This window comes from Vanessa atalanta, chromosome 14, assembly GCF_905147765.1.
Source record: "Vanessa atalanta chromosome 14, ilVanAtal1.2, whole genome shotgun sequence".
Lineage (NCBI taxonomy): Eukaryota > Metazoa > Arthropoda > Insecta > Lepidoptera > Nymphalidae > Vanessa > Vanessa atalanta.
In genome coordinates, this window is record NC_061884.1 from 2,677,374 (window position 1) to 2,689,816 (window position 12,443).

The following is a 12,443-nucleotide window of genomic DNA, read 5'->3' on the forward strand; positions in this document are numbered from 1 at the left end:
AATTAAATATACATATTAATCCGTCTGAAAATCAAGAAACTATTCCTATAACTAATCCTGCTTTTTTATTATCTACGTAATCTTGTAATATATTATTTACTAATTAGTTTTTTAACATAAGATTTTAATTTATTATTTAGCAAACTTTAAAATGATTAACGGGTTCAACGACCCTGCTATCCCACATAGATGTCACCTTTGAGACATAGTAAAATAAATGCTAATAAATAATTCAAGATTTTCTACGCAATCATCTATATTTATACTACTATATAAATCTGTAGAGTCTGTCTGTACACTCAATTTTTATGTCGAATTTCCTCAAGGTTTCATGACACATTGACAACGGCTTTACCATTTTTGAAATTTTTGTCTGTCTGTTATTAATTTTACTATTTTCACTATTATTTATTATTTTATTATCGTCTTAAAAAAGAGTGGGTTCCATTTATAATAATAATAATAATTATTATTAAAAATAACTAATTTTAATTAAATTTTAAAACGCCCAGCGAAGCAGGCGGTTAACAGCTAGTTTGATATAAATTCCACTGTTTCTAATATAAATAAATATTAAATTCTTCTGTCTGAAAGATAATCACATTTATTGTATTTTATTAGAATTTACGAATGAATGGGCATAGTGAGAATGTTGGTAGAATATTCCAGTTGAATTTTTGTCACGGTTGTCTGAGAGAAATATGAACACGACTTGTTACTAGTGAGACAATAAAAGCGTAGAAATATGTTAGAAAAACATTTTTACTCTAACGGTTGAACGTAGCTGTTTTAACTTGAAACAGAAGACAAATATTGGGCACTATTGCCTTATTTCAGTATTTTTCGCGTCGCTTCGTCTGAAATGATTGATAATGATGATGATGATTGTTTTTGATATGATTCGGAGTCAATGTTCCAATGCATGCTACTCCAATTATATATATACTTAGATATTTATATATTTAAATCTATATATATATAAAAGCGAAATAACACCCAGTGATTAATCAAGAAATCTCTGAAACTAATACACCTACAAACTTGAATTTTGGCAATTAGGTTTTTTATATGGCTTAGACATCCGTTAAGAATATACACGGATTTTACGAAACTCCCTAAGGGAGTAAAACGGGGTTTGGAAGTTTGTATGAAAGTCCTATGTTTTAGAAGTAAGAGACTTGAAAATTAAAATGTATGCTCTATAAATGATATGGAGTTGAACTAATAATGTATCTTTAGGAATCAACCTTTTGGGGTTAAAACAGGGGATGGTAGTTTGTATGAAAGTCAATTTTATTCAAGTTAAAGTAGATATGATAAAAGCATTTGAAATCGTATTTAAGTATAAGAATTATTGAAAATAACTACTGCCTTATAAGGAGAGATGTTTTATTATAACAATAAAAAGTATTTTAGCGTGGACCATGAAAATTTGAATCTGTTGAACCGATTATCCAGCAATAACATTTTATTTTAGACTCTTACAGTTACAAACTGAAATAACTGCGGACAAAACCGCGGGCACAGCTAGTATGCTTATAATTGAACTTGCGTGGTAAAAGATAAGATTGTTGAGAAACCTGCATGATCCACATGAAAATCTGCCACATGTGCCCATTAACCCCCACTAGGCCAGCAGATTATGTTCCGAGCCTCTTCAAAGGAAATTATGCCTTAATAGCTTAGCGGTGAGTCATTAAGAGACTGTTACAATATTTTTTATTACGTTTAAAATTATAATGAAATATCATACATATTAGAACTTAAAGCAGAATGGCTTGTCTACATCATGATGAGATGAGTTTTAAGTGTTAATTTTTCCACAATCGCCCAAATAAAGGTGTGTTATGTTTTCAGGGGTCATGTATGTGATTCTTTATTCCAGCATAATTTTTATATGTCTGAACAGATTTCATTGTGTAGGGTACCGTTGGTATCGTTAGATCTTTGCATTCGCTAAATAAATGATTCAAATATAAAGGGCCGTTGTGTGGGTTGATTTTTTATGGTAAAAATACTGTTATTGTTGTAAATGTCAAGCTAATTTGTACATAAAATCGGTAGGCGTATTTGTAAATGGGCCCCCTGATGGTGAGTCATCGCCACCCCCCATATAGATTGGCGTCCTGAAAAGATTAAATGTTTCTTACATCACACATGCGTCACCATCTTTGGGAAGTACTTGTCTGTGGTTACATTGACTCTGAGTGAGACCTTTAAACTGCAACAAAACAAAACTAAGTATTGTTGCTTAGCGATAGAGTGTATAATGATTGGGTGGTACCACACAGCTAACGATCATGTGAAATTTTACATTTCAACCAAGCACAGGTACTTTTACATGACTGTATGTCATTTGAGTTGAACAATTGAGCTTTACCTGCGAGCACTTGTTTGACTTAAGATATAGAATTTTCCGGATTTCCCCTGAGAACTTTTTCATTTGTACATATTATATATAAAAGAGCATGTACTGTCAATATACGTCGACTGTACCAAGATAAATTAAAAGAATAAAGCACAACAGATTATTAAAAGGCATCATTTTTTATACTCACCGTCAGTATTATGTTTAATTGTCCACCTACCTATTTTTCATTAAAAAATATTTTCAGCATACACAACAAATAAGTATTTTTACCATAAAAATCAAAACACACCACTGCTCTTCTATGAATTATGTTTTTTAGCTAATGAAATTCCGGATGTATAGATGTAAGGATACTAACGGTAACCTACACAATTGAATCTGTTCACATATAAAAGTTACGCTGGAATAAAGAATCACAAACATGAACATGAAAACTATGTTTCTTAGACAAAAACTTTTGTAACGATACGACCATCTTATTCGCATTAAAACATTTTCTGGTTAAAGATATTAAATTTATTTTCTCATATAATCGTATCATCGAATTACAAAGAAAACATCAATTTCACGTATTTCATTCCTCTTAATTCTTTGAGCGCAATGGGATTAAAATTATCGTTCACCCATTTCTTTGATTCCTTCACTTCTTATTCTTAAAGATAAACGTTCTCATGTTTTACTTCTCCCTCGTCTTGTTTTATTTTAACTTTATATAAAAACATACTTAATAAAATATCATTCGCAGAGTGATTCCGAATCTTTTTCCTTAATATCTTCATTGAATTTGAATATTAAATTATTTGCATAATACAATTTTATCGAGATGTCAAATTTATTATTAAGAGTGTACTATATACAAGCATATAAGCACATTCCAGTGTATATAATACATGATAAATTAAATTAAAGCTACCGGTTCGAAATGTAGATTCTAACGAGACCTGACAAGAATCTCAGTCGGTTCCTATTTTTATCAATAATATGTATATACATGTAATAATAATATGCAACTAAATTTTTTTAGTGAAGAAATTGGTGGTTGGCCCTAGTAGTGGGTTCTTATTTTACCCTTAATAAATCGGATCACAAAACAATCGAACATCTAGAAAAATATATTATTTGGTGTAGCTTAGTTATATCTTGAATGAGGAAAATATGTAACACGAAACCCAAATACGTGTTTTAATATATTTCGTTGATGTCAGAGTAAAAAGTCTGTCTCGAGAGATTATATGCAATTTTCTTCATCCCTGTGTTCAAGAGTAGCGAGGATAGATTTATATAAAATACGGCCGAGAAAATAGGGGAGAATATCAAAATTACTGTCTTTATATATTATAATGAGTGCATATTTTAAGTGAGTTTGATTTATATGGTAATAGCGAAACCCGGCAAACGTTGTCCTGCCTGTGTATATTATACATTGTACACTCAGTTTTTCTTAAAAAATCATCATCGGTCATAGACATTGACTCTGTAAGAAATACTAACAATTATTTACATCGCCAATGCATCACCAACCTTGGGAACTACGATGTTAAGTTACTTGGGCTTGGAGCTACATTGGCTCACTTACGCCGCAAACAAGAGCACAACAATACTAATTAATAAGTAATACATGATGAGTGTGATGTGTATAATACATTATACACAATACACTCATCACGAGTATATAGCGAATGGTTTTATATTGATTGAATTGATTGAAACGTTACTTATATTGGCAACTTTCATGGTCGGTCAAACATCATCAAACTTCATTAATCTCAAACTGATATTTTAGTATCCATTTCACTAGGGTTTTTATACGGTATGATTTTGTTTACCCTTTTTGTGTTTTGGTTCAAATTAGTAATAGTTGAAATTGTCTCTTCTTTTGACTGTTCTTGTTGACCCATTTTTCTGATATTTGGTACACACATTTTGTTCTGATGACAATACAATGAGATAAAATCAGTAACATTCAAGATAGCCGCCATAAAAAGGCGGATTCCATTTTTTTCAACAACCTCAACCTCAACAATATGGATATCAAAGAAAAGGGCTTGCCTAGTATTTTAAAAATTAAAAATATGGTCGTTGGCCATTTGATATTTACTTAGGTTACGCTGCTGGTCAATGGCCTCCTCTTCTGTTTTAGATGTTTGTTTTGAAACTTAATTCACCAATACAATGCGCTTTTCTTGATAAATTATAAACACAACTGAAGCACATTCTTTCTTTAGTGCTAGTCCCGTGTTTAAACTCAGAATCATCGGCTATAATTCACGTCTTAAAATTATTGGGTCATTACGGCTCATAATGAACAATATAATATAAGTTCCTCAGAACACAAAGATATGTATTCGTTTTATTATTAAGAGTAATATTCACAAGGTTTTATATATTATATAAGACAGAAACATTGTTTGTCAGTTACGGTAATCATTTATTGTTTACCAACGAAGGAAAGTGTTCTGACTTAGAAAACAAAGGTCTTAGACAAAGTTATATACGGATCGACACATTCTCGAAAAGTTCAAAGCAAAATTAACTGTACGAGATGATATTGGTATTATATAAGAAACGATTGTGAAAGGACACGTTCAACTCGGAAAATGACGGGTAAATCACGCCGTGAACTCACACTGTGATTCACGCAGGAGCTGGTACGTTTTATGACGTAAACATTCACTTACCGAATGGAAAATAACGTAAGAATTGTTTACTTTCAGCGAACTATTTCATAATATCATATTTCATATTCTGAGTTCAAATCCGGGCAATTTCCACTGAATTTTCATGAGGTTTATTTGTGATTATATTTCATCCCCTGCTCGTTGATGAAAGAAAATATCTTGGGGAAACCTCCACGTGGCTGATGAGAATCTGCCATATAAAGATTACAGTACACACATGTGTGCGGAAACACAAGGAACTTTTCGTAGCACTAAGCTTCTTGAGAATGACTGAAACCTAGATGTCCTAAAATAAAAGAGCAGCACAAATTTTAAGGCATTTTCTGCCTCGTACTTTTCTGTGGTACAAGTTTTTGCCGGTGGTTTTTTCGAACCGATACGACTAAGGAATTTTCAAGAAAAGAGCCTTATTCACGCACTCAGGTGTTTCACTTACTTCCCATCAGGTGAGCCTCCTGTTCGTTTATCATTTATACCAAAAAAAAAGAAAACCCCAATATCTTTATATCAGCCTGATCTGCCGTTTAACTACCCAGGACCTTAAGCTCTGCGAACTTATCTAGCTACAGCTACAGCTGTAGCTAGATAAGTTTCCGTTCCGATCCGTTTTTATAATAAAATTCCGCAGACAATTTTAACTTTGCCGTTTCATAGATTCAAGTCATTTGTAAAAAATACATTGGTGGTAAAAAGGCATATTATTCTATACAAGATTATATAGATGATAAAAAAGCGTGGAGTTAATGCTTGTTGACTTCCAGGCAGGAGACATAACATACATATATAATTGTATTTAACTAACATGACAGTATTTTTAGATGTTGAAAAAGAGTAACTACTGACTTTCTTACCGGTTCTTCTCGGTAGAATCTACATTCCGAACCGGTGGTAACTTTACTTTAAATAGTTTGTTAAATGACTTCTCAAAAGTGCTTGTAAAAGCCTACTTGAATAAAGTATATTTTGATTTGATTTCATTTGATACACCATCTAGATATCAGTCAAATATATAATATTATTTTAGTGAATATACGTCAATGGAATATTTCAATAACCTGACGCACAAGGAAATAGAAAATAATGCGATTTTTCCGTAAGAGTGGGAAACCAATATTTTATTTTTCTATATTAAATTTATAAGTATACATTTAATAAAATAAACATATTATTTAATTTGTTTTTTAATATGACATAAGATAACTTAAAAATAAATGAAATGTCGCGAGTAATAAATTTTAAATCTCTCCAAAGCTCACGGGGATTCGAAGTCGAACAATTGATTTTGATTGGTCGAGCGTGGCGCTTAACAATCACGACCTCTACTTCAAACTCAAGAAATATTGCGGGTCCTAGTATGTTGTATTTTTAAAGACTTTAGTGTTTTAATATTTAGTAATACTTTTAGGGATTTGTAAATTCAGTAATAAAACAGAATCATCATAATAGTCTCTTGTGTCTGTCCGTATGTGTCCTATTCCATCGGGGTCAACGTCCACTTATCTTTAATTTACAACCAATGTTTATTAATATTGAGCCGAGATGGCCCAGTGGTTAGGACTCGTGCATCTTAACAGATGATTGCGGTTTCAAGCCCTGTGAATATTTTATAATATTAGTATATAAGTACATATTAAAAATAAATTATTTGCGCATTTGGTGTACGAGTACGTAATAACAGGGACAATCGTTTTGCTAAGAGGACAATTACAGATTATTTATTTGCTTATTATGAGCAAATAATTAGTAAGCACTCTGTGAGTTTGTATTGCTCTCCTCGAACGTGAAGCAGCGTGGAATTTCTCAATCATCGACATAAAAAGAGAAACGCGAATCACTCAAATTTATTTGCTTTTAACGTCCGATGTTTTTAATCGTATCATTATGGCAATTGTCTGTGTTACGGTAGAGATACCACAGATTATAAATTTACTCACCTAATCGCTTAGCTTTTAGTACTTGTTACAAACGTTGATAATTGATTACATTAATTGTAATCTGTGTGTAAATCTATGACATAAAGTCATCTCTACACAAATCGATATAAAGGGGCATGAATACACGATAAACATTTAGAAACATTTCTATTTATTTAAGCGAAAATAACTTTATTTGCGTCACATCAAAAATAGAAATATATTTCGGTTATACATATATATATTGAAAACAAACCCAGCCAGAGTAATGTAACTAAACTAATATACTGATATAAGTCTAATTTATTAGCATTTTTTTTTAGCATTAGCAGCCCGTAAATGTCCCACTGCTGGGATAAAGGCCTCCTCTCCCTTTGAGGAGAAGGTTTGGAGCATATTCCACCACGCTGCTCCAATGCGGGTTGGCGGAATACACATGTGGCAGAATTTCGTTGAAATTAGACTAATTATCTCGTTGAACTTTTAAAACAAGTAGTATTATTTTAATATAAATATATATTTAACTAAACATATGTTATATTAAAATTATTAACTCCTCGGAATTATACCAGGGCATTTGCCCCGGTTGCCCTCCCCTTAATCCGGCCCTGTGTATACTGATAGCTTACCAATGAAATCGTTGTAATAGATCTAGTGATTAGGTGTATTGATGGCTTAATTTTATACTTTTCTGTGTAGCAATTACAATGGGCGTCTGTAAACACTTAAAATACCTATTTGATATTTTCGTATGCGCCAAGATGAAATAATTAAAAAAACGTTATCCAGCAATAAAGTATTTTCTATCAGTGAAATTATTATAAATTATAATAAGTTAAATGATGAATATTACTTCTAGAATATGCTATTCATTCGAGAATATCTAGCCCAATTATATCTATTTATAATTGGGCTAGATTACAATCGAAGATTTGTAGAAAATAATAAAATATGTTAGCGCCAGTATAGAGAAAACTAAACGAAAATAGGTGGAATTCGTGGTATCCGTATCTTGGTGGAATAGTTATATTGATAATAACACTTTATTTTCAGCGACTAAAGCGAGATGATATACTTTTATCCATCCTGTCTACACAATAAGCCGAGGATAATTGGGTAGCAAAGAGATCGCTAATTTCGGAATACTCGAGACAGTTTAATTATTTTAAGTCATTTTGGCAGCGTACGAACTAAAAGTTATTTTTATAAAAAATACTATAGAACTTAAAATTAGAGCGCTAAATATATTCAAGCGACCTTTATATTCCGTGTAACGAAATAATTGTAATCTGTTCCGTGAATTGTAGACATATTTCATTTAATATATTATGAATTTCGTTTTATGTTTATTTTTAATTTTCTTACATTGTAGCAGTATGAAACTGATTTATTGCTTCTTGCTAGCGTTTAGTTACTTGGTTCAAAATATGACTAACATTTTTTTTTAAATCTGTCATAACCTCAAGTAACAAATTAAAAAGTGCCAATAATTTCTTTAAACCTATAACTAATACATTTGAAGACAGTTTTAAAAAAATAAAAAAAAACCATGCATTTAAATACAATGAAGATTAAAATAAGCTTAAGGTAACTTGGATGATAATAATGATAATGATGATGACGGATGATGTCGTACCTATAAAATATATACTATCATGATTATTGAATACCAGACTTTTATTAAATTGTATTTTACAAACATCTGAATGAGGATTAATAATGAATTGGAGAAAATTATTTCGCAAATATTTGTAATAATATTACTAATCAGTTATATATTTTATTTATTACAAATTCGTAAAAAATAATAGAATTAACATAGTTATTTTGAGTGAACCTTGAAGATACACATAGATACTGTTGTAGAATGTTTAAAACCTAAGCATAATTTTGTAGAAGTCACATTGTTTTGTCGTATCTAAGTACCGTCCTCAAGTCTGGCTAAGCCTTTTACGTAAGTGTACGAAAAATGTTTTTTGGATAAAACACAGTCGTATTTCAGTCAATTTGTACAAAATCCTACCTCACAATTACAACTGATGAGCGAGTGACAAAATTAGAGAACTTCGGATGGCGGTAAAACATAAATTATTTGTTTAAATATTTTTTCATTAGGTAACGTACTTTGTCTACTTTTGATTACTCAGATTCGATAACTAAGATTTAGATTCCTAGCTTTGTCCCCAACGAAGATATAGGGGTTCGAAATTGTCAGGGGTTTCAAGACAAGGAGGTTACGGCTGAGCGAGACTTGGCCGTGTCCCTGGATAAATATTGTAATTGATATATCTGTTTATGATTAATAAACTTCAACATCTTTACACCGACTACTAGAAGAGTTGGCATATTATGTATAGCATATTTAGCCACGCCAACTACTAGATGGCGCTGCAGCTCATTACCTTCTAAAGCGACCCATCGACATACCTATTAATGTACAGCAGGACAACTATTGTCGAATTCTACTAGCACAATCTCGTATATGAAATTTATTGTTTTAGTATTAACGTGCTTTTTTTAATTATATATTCTTTTACTTATAAAAGACTTTCTAAATCTGTTTTCGAATTGCAGGCATTTTGACATTTATATTTTATTATATTGGACCCTCATAGTGGTTAAGCATTCGGCTTCTAAGCGTTAGTTGACACTTTTTGCTATTTTTAGGATATAAACATAAAAAAATATATATTTTGTCTGGTAAAATAACTAATACATTACGTGTTAAGAGATTAAAGTCAGTTTATGTCGCGAAACTCCAAGGGATTGCAAATACTTCGATCAATAAGGGAAACTCGATTCCAATTACGCACCGATTGAACGAGAGTGTCTATCAAAATGGCTATGAATCAGGTACTCTATGAGAATTTGCAATTTTGACTACTTGAGACTTACAACTCCTCTTGTAATCTCAAAAATAGAAGAGCATTTTTCCAAGATAGAAACATTATCTTACTGGTTGGCACATATATCCTCACCTCTCAGAAAGGAGAAGGCTTAACGCGTTTTGCAACATGCTTCTCCGAAGCGGCTTTGTCTATTACAAGTGTCGGAATATTGCTTGAAACAAATTTATAATGTTTCAAAGGTGCACAATGTATATTATTATAAACAAATTTAAAAGCATTTAAAAACTTAGAGTTGCTTCCCAAATGTTTGATAAAACTTTTAGAAGCTATTGAGATGACAAAGACGTAACGTCCAGGTAACATTTAAAAAATATTTAATTAACGAATTTAATATTTGTCCAAATTATTATTTGTCAAATTAATTATTAATGCGACCTATAGGCCAAACAGCACTATTTAATATTGTTGTGTTCCGGTTCCAATTGTTGGCTTCCAAGGTTGGTGGCGCATTGGCAAATTAAGGAACGGTTAATATTTCTTACAGTGCTAATGTACATGGCCGGTGGTGATGATATCGAATAGCTAATTTGCCTATATCAAATAAAAAAGTGAGAGTACTTGATTCGTGTGATCTATTCATTTGAGTCGTAAAAAACCAATAGGTGTCCGATTTCCCAAGCCCCAATACTAGTTGCTCGGGTCAGTTAACAAAATATAAGCAATTTTTTGGACATAAAAGTGTAACTACAGATACACGCTATCTTAGTTCCCAAGGTTGGCAGCGTTTAGGCGATGTAAGGATTAAAATTTCCTCCAGTATCAATGACTATGCATAATGGTGACTACTAGGTCTTAAAGAAAAAAACATCAAGATTTATGTCTAGATGGGGATTTTTCAAAATTCATCTTTAATAAAGGGGGTGATAGTTTGTATAGAAATTCGTCATATCGAATGTCAGATAAATAAGATTCCGTTATTCAAGCTTTTGTTCATTTAAAAAATAATTTATAATCGGCTATATATAAGCTTTGTCCTTTTTTAGGTTTTATTTTTATTTATTAAAAGTTATTTAATTTTTATAAAAATGTATAAATATGTTTTGGTGGTACGCGTTGTGTTATAGTTGGTGTATATATCAAATAGGTAACTTTAACGCGGTATTCAAGTGAGAAAGTGTCCTTGTCCACCCTTATTTCGCTCATGAGGGTGGACTTTTTAAATTTAAGCATCCTCAATGCCTAACCTATTTAAGAAAAATCGGTTCACAATCGAACAAGATATCGAGAGATATACAAAAAAAACTGAAATAATAATAATAACTTATTTATTTTTGGAAATTTAATATTAAATTTAGAAATACATTTAGATACAGTGTGTTGATAGGAATTTCAATTTGAAATTGATACCTATTTATGAATAATAAATTGAAATTAATCTCATTATGAAACACGTACACTTGATCGAACTCGAATTGCCCGAGGGAAATGGAAATTAAAAACAAAATGAGATATCATAAAAAAAGTTATACAATACTAGAGACTAGAATTCAATAAAACGAGGAATGATTTCTGATTTTGGTCAAGTCCACTTTAAAAATTATACGAAAACTCAAAGGTACCGCGAACTGATGCACAATTCGACTGCGTCTGTTTTCAGATTCACGTACGTAATTTACTATAAATAAAACTAATGATCTACTTTTTATATCATTAGAAAAAAGAAAATTATGTTTAAATTTACATTACATAAGCAGCCCGTAAATTTCCAACTTTCCACCACGCTTCTCCAATGTAACCCGTTAGTGGAATACACATGTTGAAATTAGACACATGCAGTTTTCCTCACGATGTTTTCCTTCACCGCCGAACACGAGATGAATTATAAACACAAATTAAGCACATGAAAATTCAGTGGTGCCTGCCTGGGCTTGAACCCGAAATCATCGGTTAAGATGCACGCGTTCTAACTACTGGGCCACCTCGGCTCTTAAAAGGTTTAAATTTAGAAAAGCGTAAAGAGATATCATATAATTATTTTTATTACATTCCTAGCGTTTTATTTTAGTCTAGATGATGTTTATACTGTAGATAGCATATATTATAGGTATTAGAAATCATAGCCAAATAATGTACACGCATAGAGTCATAACTTATGAATAATATTACAATCTGTACGTACTTATTCTATGGGCACAACTGAATTATGCCGAGCCTGTGTGTCACGCTAGTCTCATCCAATGACGTTATACAATTATTCGAATATAAAGTGACGTACTAATATGTATATAGTGAGATATTAATATAAGCAAAGTAGTCTGTTGTCGGTAGATAATGATAAGAATAAAGTTGTAATTATTTTTTTTCATCTACCAACTTATGTGTAATTTGTACGGTTTCACTACAGACAATCCGAACTTGTACAAAATTATAAAATTAGGTTTCATTTACGTAAAACGTGGGCGCAGTAAATAACCATTCCTTACATCACCAATGCACCACCAAACTTGGGAACTAAGATGCTAGGTCTCCATTGCCCGTAATTGCACTGACTTGTTAACCTTTCAAACCGGAATACAACAATTTACTAAGTATTGCTGTTTGGCAGCAGAATACCTGATTAGTGCGTACCGAC

General features: G+C 31.7%; 1 protein-coding gene across 1 annotated transcript in view; it reads left to right on the forward strand.

The window, feature by feature from the left end:
• Window positions 1–12,443, forward strand: part of LOC125068823 (parapinopsin-like) — a 115,879-nt gene that overhangs the window by 31,057 nt on the left and 72,379 nt on the right. The window lies entirely within an intron of this gene.